The following is a 15,709-nucleotide window of genomic DNA, read 5'->3' as shown; positions in this document are numbered from 1 at the left end:
GTGGTTGGAACCAAAAATCTCAAATTTGGACTCATCAGACCAAAGGACGGATTTCCACCAGTCTAATGTCCATTGCTCATGTTTCTTGGCCCAAACAAGTCTCTTCTTATTATTGGTGTCCTTTAGTAGTGGTTTCTTTGCAGCAATTCGACCATGAAGGCCTGATTTATGTGGTCTCCTCTGAACAGTTGATGTTGAGATGTGTCTGTGAAGCATTAATTCAGGCTGCAATTTCTGAGGCTGGTAAAGAACTTATCCTCCACAGCAAAGGTAACTCTGGGTCTTCCTTTCTTGTGGCGGTCCGCATGAGATCCAGCTTCATCACAGCGCTTGATGGTTTTTGCGACTGCACTTGAAGAAACTTTCAAAGTTCTTGAAATGTTCCGTATTGACTGACCTTCATGTATTAAAGTAATGATGGACTGTCATTTATCTTTGCTTATTTGAGCTGTTCTTGCCATAATATGGACCAAATAGGGCTATCGTCTGTATACCAACCCTACCTTGTCACAACAAAACTGATAGGCTCAAATAAATAAACTGCTAACAAGGCACACCTGTTAATTGAAATGCATTCCAGTTGTGTCCAAACGTTTGACTGGTACTGTATATATAAATATATGTGATGGGATGTATAGCCATTATGGACTGTATTTGGATGCTGGCCTTGTAGGCAGAGTTCCTCTGTCCAGTGTCTGTGTTCTTTTGCCCATCTTAATCTTTTTTTTATTGGCCAGTCTGAGATATGGCTTTTTCTTGGCAATTTCGCCTAGAAGTCCAGCATCCCAGAGTTGCCTCTTTACTGTTGACGTTGAGACTGGTGTTTTGTGGGTACTATTTAATTAAGCTGCCAGTTGAGGACTTGTGAGGCGTCTGTTTCTCAAAGTAGACACTCTAATGTACTTGTCCTCTTGCTCAGTTCTGCACCGGGGCCTCCCACTCCTCTTTCTATTCTGGTTAGAGCCCGTTTGCACTGTTCTGTGAAGGGAGTAGTACACAGCATTGTACGAGATCTTCAGTTCTTGGCAATGTCTCACATGGAATAGCCTTCATTGCTCAGAACAAGAATAGACTGACGAGTTTCAGAAGAAAGGTCTTTGTTTCTGGCCATTTTGAGCCTGTAATCGAACCCACAAATGCTGATGCTCCAGATACTCAACCATTCTAAAGAAAGCCAGTTGTATTGCTTATTTAATCAGCACAACAGTTTTCAGCTGTGCTAACATAATTGCAAAATGGTTTTCTAATAATCAATTAGCCTTTTAAAATGATGAACTTGGATTAGCTAACACAATGTGCCATTGGAACACAGGAATGATGGTTGCTGATAATGGGCCTCGGTACACCTATGTAGATATTCCATAAAAAATCTGCCATTTCCAGTTAAAATAGTCATTTACAACATTAACAATGTCTACACTGTATTTCTGATCAATTTGATGTTATTTTAATGGGAAAAAAATGTGCTTTTCTTTCAAAAACAAGGAAATTTCTAAGTGACCCTAAACTTTTGAACGGTAGTGTATATGTATATACATTCTTAATCTATTCCTTACTTAGATTTACGTGTATTTTGGGTATATGTTGTGAAACTGTTAGTTATTACTTGTTAGATTTTACTGACTGTCGGAGCTAGAAGCACAAGCATTTCACTACATCCGCAATAACGTCTGCTAAACGTGTATGTAGCCAATATAATTTGACTTGATTTGATTATTTGATTTGATAGTTGAATAGGATTGTATAGACTAGAATACAGTATATACATATGAAATGAGTAAAACAGTATGTAAACATTATTAAAGTGACCAGTGTTCCATTATTAAAGTGACCAATAATTCCATGCCTATGTACATAGGGCAGCAGCCTCAAAGGTGCAGGGTTGAGTAACCAGCTGGTAGCCGGCTAGTGACAGTGACTAAGTTCAGGGCAGAGTACTGGGTGGAGGCTGGCTAGTGGTGAATATTTAACAGTCTTATGGCCTTTAGATAGAAGCTGTTTTCAGTCTCTCGGTCCCAGCATTGATACACCTGTAATGACCTCACCTTCTGGATGATAGCGGGGTGAACAGGCCGTGGCTCAGTTGATTGATGTACTTTATCTTTTTGGCCTCCCTGTGACATCAGGTGCTGTAGTTGTCCAGAATGGCAGGCAGTGTGCCCCTGGTGATGCGTTTGGCAGTTTGTGAGGATCTTAGCGGCCAAGCCAAATTTCTTCAGCCTCCTGAGGTTGAAAAAGGTGCTGTTGTGCCTTCTTTGCCACACTGTCTGTGTGGGTGGACCATTTCAGATTGTCAGCGATGTGTACGCCGAGGAACTTGAAGCTTTTCAGCTTCTCCACTATGGCCCCGTTGATGTGGATGGGGGCATGCTCACTCTGCTGTCTCCTGAAGTCTACAATCAGCTCTTCATTTTGTTGACATTGAGGGAAAAGTTATTTTCCTGGCACCACTCCGCCAGGGCCCACACCTCCTCACTGAAGGTTGTCTCATCATTGATGGTAATCAGGTCTACTACTGTTATGTCATCTGCAAACTTGATGATTAAGTTGGAGGTGTGCGTGGCCATGCAGTCATGGGTTAACAGGGAGTACAGGAGGGGGCTGAGTACCCACCTTTGTGGGGCCCCTGTGTTGAGGATCTGCGTAGTGGAGGGCGGGGTACAGACTAGAGGTCGACCGATTATGATTTTTCTCAACGCTGATACCGATACTGATTATTGGAGGACCAATAAAGCCGATACCGATTAATCAGCAGATTTTTACATTTTTAATTTGTAATAATGACAATTGCAACAATACTGAATGAACACTTATTTTAACTTAATATAATACATCAATAAAATAAATTTAGCCTCAAATAAATAATGAAACATGCTCAATTTGGTTTAAATAATGCAAAAACAAAGTGTTGGAGAAGAAAGTAAAAGTGCAATATTTGTCATGTAAGAGAGCTAACGTTTAAGTTCCTTGCTCAGAACATGAGAACATATGAAAGCTGGTGGTTCCTTTTAACATGAGTCTTCAATATTCCCAGGTAAGACGTTTTAGGTTGTAGTTATTATAGGAATTATAGGACTATTTCTCTCTATACCATTTGTATTTCATTAACCTTTGACTATTGGATGTTCTTATAGGCACTTTAGTATTGCCAGTGTAACAGTATAGCTTCCGTCCCTCTCCTCGCTCCTCTCTGGGCTCGAACCAGGAACACAACAGCCACCCTGGAAGCAATGTTACCCATGCAGAGCAAGGGAAACAACCACTCCAAGGCTCAGAGCCAGCGAGTGACGTTTGAAATGCAATTAGCGCGTGCTAACTAGCCAGCCATTTCACTTCGGTTACACCAGCCTCATCTCATATGCTTGAATTCATAAACAGCTCAATGCTTGACGCACAAGGAAGAGCTGCTGGCAAAACTCACAATAGTGCTGTTTGAATGAATGTTTACTCGCCTGCTTCTGCCTACCACCGCTCAGTCAGATACTTAGATACTTGTATGCTCAGTCAGATTATACGCAACGCATGACATGCTAGATAATATCTAGTAATATCATCAACCATGTGTAGTTAACTAGTGATTATGATTGATTGTTTTTTATAAGATAAGTTTAATGCTAGCTAGCAACTTACCTTGGCTTACTGCATTCGCGTAACAGGCTCCTTGTGGAGTGCAACAAGAGGCAGGTCGTTATTGCGTTGGACTAGTTAACTGTAAGGTTGCAAGATTGAATCCCCCGAGCTGACAAGGTGAAAATCTGTCGTTTTGCCCCTGAACGAGGCAGTTAAGCCACCGTTCCTAGGCCGTTATTGAAAATAAGAATGTGTTTTTAACTGACTTGCCTAGTTAAATAAAGATTAAATAAAGGTGTAAAAAAAAAATCGGTGTCCAAAAATACCAATTTTCGATTGTTCTGAAAACTTGAAATCGGCCCTAATTAATCGGCCATTCCAATTAATTGGTCGACCTCTAGTACAGACCCAGGGGCCCAAGCTTAAATATGAGCTTGGAGGGTACTATGGTGTTGAAGGCTGAGCTGTAGTCAATGAAGAGCATTCTAACATAGGTATTCATCTTGTCCAGATGGGATAGGGCAGTTTGCAGTGTGATGGCGATTGCATTGTCTGTGAATCTATTGAGGTGGAATGCAAATTGAAAGGTCTGAGGTGTCAGGTAAGGTGGTGATATGATTCTTAACTAGCCTATCAAAAAACTAAATGATGACAGAAGTGAGTGCTCTGGGGCAATAGTCATTTAGATCAGTTACCTTTGCTTGCTTGGGTACCGGAACAATGGTGGACATCTTGAAGCAAGTGGGGACAGCAGACTGGGATAGGGAGAGATTGAATATGTCCGTAACACTCCAGCCAGCTGGTCTGTGCATGCTCTGAGGACGCGGCTAGGGCTGCTGTCTGGGCCTGCAGCCTCGCGAGTGTTAACGCGCTTAAATGTCTTACTCGCGTCGGCAATGGAGAACCAACAGTGGCACTGCATTATCCTCAAAGCGGGCAAAGAAAGTGTTTAGCTTGTCCGGGAGCAAGACGTCGGTGTTTGTAATCCATGATTGTCTGTAGACCCTGCCACATACGTCTCATACCTGAGTTGTTAAATTGCAACTCCACTTTGTCTCTGTACTGTTTTTTTTGTTGTTGAGTTAACTGTGTTTTCTATTGGTTTTCTATGGGAACTAGATTTATGAGGCACCTGGTTGCAGTTCCTATTGCTTCCACTAGTTGTCAACAGTTTAGAAATTGGTTGATGTTTTTCCTTTGAGAAATGAAGAAGTAGGGTTGTTCAGTGTCAAGCCAAGTGGACTCTTGTGTTTGGTGCGCGCAACCTGGAACTCGCTCCACTTTGATTTTATCCGCTATTGAACACAGTATATTCCGTTTAAATTTGATCGATTATTTACGTTTTAGGATACCTAAAGTTGGACTAGGAAAGTTGTTTGAAATGTTTGTACCAAGTTTACAGGTAACTTTTGAAATCATTTTTAGTCATGTTGGGCGAGTTGGAACCGGTGTTCTTCTGAATCAAATGTGCCAAATAAATTGACATTTTGGGGATATAAGGAAGCAATTTATCGAACAAAAGGACCATTTGTGATGTTTCTGGGACATTTTCGAGTGCCAACAGAAGAAGATCTTCAAAGGTAAGGCATGAATTATATCGTTATTTCTGACTTTCATGTCGCACCTCCCTGGTTGAAAAATGTTTGTCATGCATTTGTATGATGGGGCGCTGTCCAGATAATCGCATGGTTTGCTTTCGCCGTAAAGCCCTTTTGAAATATGACATGGTGGCTGGATTAACAAGAAGTTAAGCTTTATTTCTATGTATTACACTTGTGATTTAATGAAAGTTAAATATTTGTAGTAATTTAATTTGAATTTGGCTCTCTGCCATTTCACCGGATGCTGTCAAATTGATCCCGCTAAAGGGATTTGATCCCTAAGAAGTTTTTAACAAGACAATAACTAGGAGATGGAGAAATTTTAAAAAATTGGACAGAAATGCTTTTCTGATTCTGTAGTTGTTGTTGAAATATTGAACAAAGAACAGAAAGTGGGTGTACTGTATGTTTAGAAAAATAACATAGTCTGGTGTGTGTGTGTGTGTGTGTGTGTGTGTGTGTGTGTGTGTGTGTGTGTGTGTGTGTGTGTGTGTGTAAGCATGTGTGTGTAAGCGTGTGTGTGTGTGTGTGTGTCACAGCTGCTACCAGGGATACACCTGGACAGAGCAGCGTGGGACCGGAGACCTCAGGTGTGGCTACAGCAGACCTATTCTAGGAGGAAGTATGGAGAGATGAAGGGATAGAGGTATGGAGAGAGATGGATGGGTCAGAGGTCAACGTGGGTACAGGGTCGGCTGTATTCGTTTGGAATGAACAAAACCATTTAAAACCCTGTGTAACTGTGACCTAACCAAATAAAACATTACAAAAGCGATACAAGGATAACATCCTTGCCCCCAAGAGCAGTCTTGCCATTACACACACACACACCACACCCCCCACACACACACACACACACAACCCTCCTCCTCCCACACAACCCCCTCCCACCCCACTCACCACCTTGCCCCCATCGCCCTGGGTGGCCCAACTATACCTAGCTGTCTCGGAGCAGAGGGACGAGGAGAAGTGTAGAGATGAGGACCTCCTGCCTTGTTCTCTCATCTGTTGCTTTAACCCTTCATTAAACACACTCAGCATTTAACTCCTCACTGACTGAGCCCTGCCTGCCTCGCAAAATCACACAGCCCTCGTGTGGGATCCCAGCTGAGCTCAGATATGCCAATTAGTGAGATGAAAGCCAAGGCTACATCAGCTGGATCAGAGCTAGGCATTACAAGACTCAGGTGAAACAAACAAACAAACCAATGAATTAATTAATTAATCCTACCAATCAACCAAACTGTGTATGTGTGTGAGAAGGGAGAGTGATTGAGAACAGATGGTGTGTGTGTGTGTGTGTGTGTGTGTGTGTGTGTGTGTGTGTGTGTGTGTGTGTGTGTGTGTGTGTGTGTGTGTGTGTGTGTGTGTGTGTGTCTAAGAGTATTTGTGGGAGTAATACAAGAGGTCCTGGAACTGATTACAGTAAACCGATAAACAGATGAAAGCAGCAAACGAGAACAGTGAGAAAAAGTCTTTAATGTTTCATGTTAGGGAACAACGCTGGTGAAAGACTGACAACATGGAGCCGCAGTAAAAATACCAGAGCAGAGCAGCTTTACAAGGCAGTGCTTTAGAACAATAGAGCGAGAGGGACAGCAGCTAGCCAGGCAGAGAGGCAGAGGCAGTACTCTACTCAGTAAAGATCAGAAACAAGGGACCATAATAAGGCTCACATGAGGCCAGCCATACAAGCCATTAGATCAAGGTAACATCGGTAATGAGCAGCCATGAGGATCACAGTTAAGACATTGCAGATATTGGCAACATAAATCCTCACACAGAGAAATGTATGGCATGACAATAAGAGGGAAATAGACGTAAGAGATTAAAGACACAACATTATCATAGAGGAACAATAAGGATCCCATCTAATGTATTGCATGTGTTATAGTTCACATAGTTAAAAGTATTGAATATGGTTGAAGGTGGATAGGTAGCAATGCTTACTAGGGTTAATGGTCAAGTGGTATGTGGTGCCAACGTTTGATCCACAGGGCAGAGGACCAGGCGCCATGCTGCCACTGTGCCCTTGAAGAGAAAAGGGCTACATGAGCAGACTGCTGAAAAAGGCCCTTGGAGAGGCGCTGGGGAGAGAAGAGAACAGAGAGCCAGTGAACTGAATCATCACCACCATCAATGTAATGAGAGGAGATCTGTCCTGAGAGAGGAGATAGAGAGGGGGGGTGGAGAGAGAGGGGAGGTGAGAGAGAGGAGCGGGGGAAAAGGTTGAAAAAGGGATGGGGGAGAGACAGGAGAAAGGGAAGGGGAGAGAGGGGGAGGAAGGGACAGGGGCAGAGAGAACAGGAGGGTAGAGGGATTGAGAGCGGCATGGGCAAGGGAAATAGAGAGGGAAGGAAAAGGGAGATTGGGATTCAGAGAGGGCATGGGAGAGAGAAAAAAGAGAGAGAAAGAGCTGAGAGGGGATAGAGAATAAGAGGGATATGGGGACTGTGACAGAAATGGAAAGTGAGAGAGGGGGGAGACACAGCAGATAAATATTTGTTCGGCTTTCTGCTGCAGTGCTGACGAGGGAGCTTAACATCAGAGACTGAATACCATCGAAGGGCCAGACTGCTGGTTGTTTGAGGTTGTGGCACTCCAGCTGTCAAAAGGAAGAGAAGAGACAAGAAGCGAGAGCAAAGGCCCAGGAAAGGGCAAGAACAGAGAGAGAGGGAGAGAGAGAGGTGAGATTAAGACTGAGAATTAGAGGACAGAGGAGAAAGGGGCCAGAAAAGGGCAAGAAGAGAGAGAGAGATAAAGACTGAGAATTAGAGGACAGAGAGAAAGGAGCAAGAAGAGAGAGAGATATTTTATTCTCTCTTACTATTCTCAGGTTACTACAATCACACATTGTAAATGATCATAAATGATCATATTCATTATACAATCCATTCAATACCCACTCAGTCTCATAATCTATATCACCCTCTTCAATAATTTCCATAATAGTCTTTGTAGTAACTGTCATTATTCCTATCATTACAGTGTCCAGACACAGAGTCAATGTGACTCATACTGCAATCTAAGCTCCCATGATCTGCTGACCTGGTCCTTCTATAAGTTTCCTCCTGTCCGCGATGGAGAAGAGTCATAGACTGTAGCAAATGGCACCATATTCCTATATAGTGCACTACTTTTGACCAGAAGTAGTGCACTATATAAGGAATAGGGTGCCATACATTACCATACATGTGTTTCTGTGTGAGTGGGGAAACCATCAGAACAAGGGAAGGTAACTAGATTCAGCCACGGGACGATTTTTGTCGGAGCTGATGGTCGGGGGGCCGGAACATAATTATAATAATTTGCACACTGAAAATTGACTACAACTAAGCCCAAAAATAGATTATACTTGAAAATAACAATAATTTAATATCTTGATTACATTGAGACATATGAGATCGTCTCTTTAGTCATGGGAATACTTGAACAGATTTCCTTTATGAATTTTTTTTTCTTCTGAATTCCTAGTGATTTTTAAAAACTTTTACAGGCCGGTTTTGGCTGATGGGCCACCTGTTGCCGACCCCTGCACAAGAACCTCTGTCAATCAGGACGTCTGAGCCGCTACAGCCATCCCTCCGGATCCCTCCGGATCATCTGTCAATGGTGTCTTCCCCTCGTCTCCGTATCCTCTCTCATTACCCTCACATTCACTTCCAGCCTGAATTACAATTGCAGACTCAGTAAAGAGGCAGGAAGCTGAGGGGCTGGACCTGAGTAACGAGCTCTGGGATGTTTAATTAATACCTCCCCTTCCCACAATGTACCAGGTGGGCGTTCAGGCCAGGGGGAAGATGGCATTGATCGGACCGGGCCTGGATGGGCCTGGGGAGGTAAAGGGGATGGTGGACGATGGGCCGAGGTCGTCCCGGGGGAGATTCAATGGAAATCTAGGAGAAGAAAGACAACTTCACGCCTCGATGCAGAGTCTGGCCCTGGCTGAGTTGGGCCTGCAGAGGCCTGCTGCCGATTAATGTCAAAAACCCAGCAGCCCTCTGAGACACTGTACTTTACTTCCCCCTTCCCTTCCCACAGGCAGACAGGCAGGCAGAGAGCTAGCCTATTTCCATAAGTACTGCCGATAATGTGATGAATCTATATTGAACTCCATTTAATTGTGTATGTCATAAACTGGTCATTTGATGTTTAATACATGAATATATCTGGCCCTCGTTACATATTCGTCGCCAGACCACTGGCTCCAGGTCATCTACAAGTCCATGCTAGGTAAAGCTCCGCCTTATCTCAGTTCACTGGTCACGATGGCAACACCCATCCGTAGCACGCGCTCCAGCAGGTGTATCTCACTGATCATCCCTAAAGCCAACACCTCATTTGGCCGCCTTTCGTTCCAGTACTCTGCTGCCTGTGACTGGAACGAATTGCAAAAATCGCTGAAGTTGGAGACTTTTATCTCCCTCACCAACTTCAAACATCAGCTATCTGAGCAGCTAACCGATCGCTGCAGCTGTACATAGTCTATTGGTAAATAGCCCACCCATTTTCACCTACCTCATCCCCATACTGTTTTTATTTATTTACTTTTCTGCTCTTTTGCACACCAATATCTCTACCTGTACATGACCATCTGATCATTTATCACTCCAGTGTTAATCTGCAAAATTGTAATTATTCGCCTACCTCCTCATGCCTTTTGCACACATTGTATATAGACTCCCCCCTTTGTTTTCTACTGTGTTATTGACTTGTTAATTGTTTATTCCATGTGTAACTCTGTGTTGTCTGCTCACACTGCTATGCTTTATCTTGGCCAGGTCGCAGTTGCAAATGAGAACTTGTTCTCAACTAGCCTACCTGGTTAAATAAAGGTGAAATAAAAATAAATAAAAATATTATCAGTGTTTGCTCCCTCCACCTCACTGCCATGTATAAAATTACAAAAAGAGTTTTGCATTTGTTAGTTTTGCAAATGTTAGTTCATACAAACAATACCAAACACTAAAACCAGCAGGCACTCAAAATCCTTTTGATACCCTGAAAAAACAAGAATCAAGGAGGAGCAATCCACTCCCAGTCCTACAGGGCACGATGATCACCATATAATAAAGGTTGTCACTAGTTACCACAGCCACAAAGTATAATTAGGCTATAGTGAAAAAAACAAAATATGAAAACATTTAATTTTTGGTCTTAATTTAAGGTTAGGGTTAGGCTTAAGAGGTTAGGAGTGTGGTTAAGGTTAGGTTTAACATCCGAGATAGAGAGATAGAAGATAAATAGTAGAAATAGGCAGGGTTTAAGCCATAATTATGACTTTGTAGCCACATGGTAACTAGTGACCACCCATAAAGGACTCGGCAATAAAAACAAGCGCCACACAGGAGTACGTGGACTGAACATGGCAAGAGACCAGCGCTTCTCTTGAACCTCTGCTGCTGACGATGAAACAAACAGACATGCCACATTTATACAGTCAGGTGTCATGACAAGGTTTAAACTGCCCTGAGCACCAGGGTTCCTCTGGGGCTATCATTGTCACCATCACCATCATCAGAACAACACGCACAGCAGTGGGGGAGCAGCACACTAAAAGTGCCTACAAACCAGCCTCTGAAAATGACAAGGACTGACTCGGAATGGACCAGACCTGTTAGACCACACATAAAGGCTGGCAATGTTTTCTCAGCGAGGAGTTATTTATTCTTGCCGCTGAATTATTTTGACGGAAAAGCCATTGTCAAAAACAATGTTGTGGAGAGGAAAAACAGGTTCGAGGAGACCAGCAGCACGTGACAGGAATGACAAGCGCCTCAGAGAAATGAAAAATGGCACCTCTCAAATGAGGCGAGGGAGCAGCAGCCTCTTGCACGACGGAGGATAGGGATGCGCAAGAAGCACAAACGCAATTATCCATCGCGCCAGCTCTGCTGTTTGTCAGAAACTGGCGCGCGTTTAAGGACTCGAGCATGCTGATTAGGCTTACCAGACGCCCGGAGAGCCTTCAGGGTGGACACAAGACAGCGCGCCCAGAGTCATTACCTCAGCCAAATAGACTTCTCATTTGTTTTGCCGATCCTGGTACAGCATCAAGGATGAGATTAAAATAAATAATAACATGTTTTTCTCTGGTACACTCAATCATCACCAAAGGCACACATGCTAATCATTGTTTTTCTCTTTGATCTCTTTGCTCCTACCTTCACAAGGAATAAGTGTTTTAGATCGACCTGTAGATATTTAATAATAATAATACAGTGCCTTCAGAAAGTATTCATACCCCTTGACTTATTCCACATTTTGTTGTTGTTATAGCCTGAATTCAAAATGGATTACATTGCTTTTTTTTCATTCCAATACCCAATAATGACATAGTGAATCCATGTTTTTCGACATTTTTTGCTAATCTACTGAAAATAAAATACAGAAATATATAATTTACATAAGTATTCACACCCCTGAGTCAATACATATTTGGCAGTAAATACAGCCAGTCTTTCTGGGTAAGTCTCAGAGCTTTGCACACCTGGATTGTACAATATTTGCACATTATAAAAATGTTTATTCTTCAAGCTCTGTCAAGTTGGTTGTTGATCAATGCTAGACAGCCATTTTCAAGTCTTGCCATAGCTTTTCAAGCCGATTTAAATCAAAACTGTAACTAGGCCACTCAGGGACATTCAATGTCATCTTGGTAAGCAACTCCAGTGTATATTTGGCCTTGTGTTTTCGGTTATTGTCCTGCTGAAAGGTGAATTTGTCTCCGAGTGTCTGTTGGAAAGCAGACTGAACCAGACTGAACCGGGTTTTCCTCTAGGATTTTGCATGTGCTTAGCTCTATTCCGTTTCTTCTTATCCCAAAAAACTCCCTAGTCCTTGTTGATGAAAAGCATTCCCATAACATCATGCAGCCACCAACATGCTTGAAAATATGAAGAGTGGTACTCAGTTATGTGTAGTGTTGTATTTGGCCCAAACCTAACGCTTTGTATTCAGGACATAAAGTACATTTCTTTGCCACATTTTTTGCAGTTTTACTTTAGTGCCTTATTACAAACAAGATGCATGGTTTGGAATATATTTGTTCTGTACAAGCTTCCTTCTTTTCACTATGTCATTTCGGTTAGAATTATGGAGTAACTACAATGTTTTTGATCCATCCTCAGTTTTCTCCTCAGAAAACAGCCATTAAACTCTGTAACTGTTTTAAAGTGACCATGGCCTCATGGTGAAACCCCTGTGAGATTTCTTTCCTCTCCTGCAACTGACGCCTGTATCTTATTAGTGACTGGGTCTATTGATATACCATCCAAAGTGTAATTCATCATGCTCAAAAGGAATATTCAATGTCTGATAAAAAAATGTAACTACCAATAGGTGTCCTTCTTTGCGAGGCATTGGAAAACCTCCCTGGTCTTTGTGATGGAATCCGTGTTTGAAATTCACTGCTCGACTGAAGGACCTTACAGATAATTGTATGTGTGTGGTACAGAGATGAGGTAGTGATTAAAAAATCATGTTAAACACTATTATTGCACACAGAGTGAGTCCATGCAACCTATTATATGACTTAAGGTACTGTTTTACTACTGAACCTATTTAGGCTCGCCCTAACAAAGGGGTTGAATACTGATTGGCTCAAGAAATTTCAGCTTTTCATTTGTAATCAATTTGTAAATACTTTGAAAAATATAATTCCACTTTGACATTATGGGGTATGGTGTGACACTAAATCTCATTTTAATCTATACATTCAAGCTGTAACACAACAAAATTTGGAAAAAGTCAAGGGGTGTGAATACTTTCTGAAGGCAATGTATATGCCATTATAGTACTTTTATCCAAAATGGCTTACAGTCCTGCGTGCATACATTTCACGTATGGGTGGCCCCAGCGGAAATCAAACCCACGACCCTTGGCGTTGCAAGCGCCATGCTCTACCGACTGAGCTACACAGGACCATCCACAGGAGCTATCCAGTTTGAAATGGATCTGTGTTCATCTAACAGACTGGCCTCCCCCAGGAGCCTCACCCCTAATCAGATTTGGTAGCTGAGACCAAAATCGCATAGGACCACCTGACAGATGGCATAACGTGGGCATAGAGGTTATTTTCTGACACTGTGAAAATCATTGTGCTGGCACCTTCCTATATCGCCATTCACCAGCTGGTCGTTTTCAAAATGCACTGTTATTTAGGTTCAAACACAATGTTATTTTCACCATTTGTCAAACCGTCCCGTGTCACCATCCAATAGTCGATTTTAAATCATTATGAGAGTGGAGAGAGCAAATCATGAGATGATGAAACTGAAAAATGTCCCTCATATTGAGAGCTAAATGGCCCTATACCAAGGGTGGAGACCAGTGGCAGTCGGTGCCGTTTAAGATGAGGGAAGACGATACATTTTTTATGAGAATGGCTCATTTCTATTACAGCATATTGGATGACTGTCATTCATATTCCATTCACCCAGCTCAATGTAACATCAATAGGTTTTGGCTACTACATAACTCAAATTTTCCCTGTACCCATCATGAGGTTGTAACAACCTAGCCTATGAATGAAAGTTCACAACATAGTTTGAGAGAAATTTTTGTGAAGTGACAGTGACATTGAGTACCGCCTTGCACACTCTTCCCTGCATCTAGTGGATCTAGGATGTAATCATTAGTCCAACAGTTGCAAACAACAGTTTCAAATTCAGGTAGTATGTTAATCCCCATTTCGTTCCATTTAAGAAAAGTTTTTTAACAGAATCGGCGGAATTAATACATCCTTGATCACACACAAACATTTCACTTTCATAGCAGCCAAATACAAAAAGCATGAATTTAAGATTTTTTTTTTATAACAGAATCGGCAGAATGAATACATCCTTGATCACACGTAAACATTTCACTTTCATAGCAGCCAAATATAAAAAGCATGACCATTTGTTTGTTGTATAATTCCATCTAGCATATAAGAGCTCTCCTCTTCTCACCTTTTCCTCTTATTTGTGGACTTCAGTGTACAACACATCTGTCTGTGACCAAAAAACTTTCCAAGCCAAACCTTCATATCATAACTGCTAAGCACAGCCTACATCGCTGTCAACCTATTAGCAAGCGTCACAGTCAACTTAGTAACTAGAACTAAGGCGTTAATAAACCCGCTACAATCATGCAGTAAAGTATAGTCAGCAAGCAGTTTAGCAGTTACAACAGCAGACCCCTGTGGCGATACATTCATAAAACCAAAAGCTTATCTTAACTTGGAAGAGTTCCAGTGTTGGATAGCCATAGCCAGGTAGATGTCATAGGGTGCCTCTCTGTGTGAGCCATTTTTTCAAGAGGCTAGACTAGCTAGCTGCATTCACTAGCTACGTGAATGTGAAAAAAAATACAACAAAATATAACCAGCTCTCTCTATTGGTTCTTCGTTTTTTAAGAAATGTAACTATTATCTTTCTCTCTCTTTGAGTCAACTACTCACCATATTTCATGCACTGCAGTGTTAGCTAGATGTAGCTTATGCTTTCAGTACCAGATTCATTCTCTGATCCTTTGATTGGGTGGACATGTCAGTTCATGTTGCAAGAGCTGTGAAAGGTAGGAGGATGTCCTCAGGAAGTTGTCATAATTACTGTGTAAGTTCATGGAAAGGGGTGAGAGCCATGAGCCTCCTAGGTTTTGTATTGAAGTCAATGTACCTAGAGGATGGAAACTAGCTGTCCTCCATGCTACCCTACAGTGCTGTTGAGACTACTATAGACCTTACTTGTAAAATAGTATTTGAATGAATTATTTGGTGACGTAAATATATTTAGTATAGTTTAATATTAAAAGGATAACTTTGTTTCATTATTTAAATTATGAAATTCACTGAGGATGTTCCAACTGTTTGTCCTCCACTGGTGGAGAACTTCAGTCATGACTGGCCACAGGCCCCTCATGTTGTACAAGCTTTTGTTCCATTCCAGTTCTTCTACACACTCAAGTTCATCATGTTGGAAAGAGAAGACCAAGATTAGTTCAATATTTGAATTATGAATCTTGTGCTTATCCTTAAAATAGTCTTTGTTCACTCATATGACCTTGCTATCTCATCAGTGGTCCACTAACCAGTAAGTTAAATGCGCTGTATGAATCCAGCTCAACACACAGTGCCATTGTGAGGTTGCAGTTCACATCTCTTCCTTTTACTCAGAGCAGAGAGCTGGAAAAGGCTTGTTTACATTTATTGAAATCCCATTTGTTCATTTTTCCATCTGCCAACTATCCACCTGTGAAACTAGATTCTAACCCTGGCTGAAGGGGTAGGGGCTTAGACGTCTACCCATTGCCGTTGTTTCCCGCCCATAAAATCGCTGAAGGGCCTCACAGCCCAACGCAGATCGTTACATTGTAAAGCACAGTGACAGAGCGGCACATAACATTAGCATTGAGAAGCTAAATGTGTCATAGAGAAATTAAACAATACATTTCCCTTCCAATTAAATAAATAAAATCGTTGCTAAACCAGGAGGGGAAGTTACACGTGAGGGGAAAATACACTGTATTCCACACAGGAAACACAATTAATGATATGT

Source organism: Oncorhynchus tshawytscha, linkage group LG10, assembly GCF_018296145.1.
Source record: "Oncorhynchus tshawytscha isolate Ot180627B linkage group LG10, Otsh_v2.0, whole genome shotgun sequence".
Lineage (NCBI taxonomy): Eukaryota > Metazoa > Chordata > Actinopteri > Salmoniformes > Salmonidae > Oncorhynchus > Oncorhynchus tshawytscha.
The sequence above is the reverse complement of the archived record's forward strand: the minus strand, read 5'-3'. Positions refer to the sequence as shown.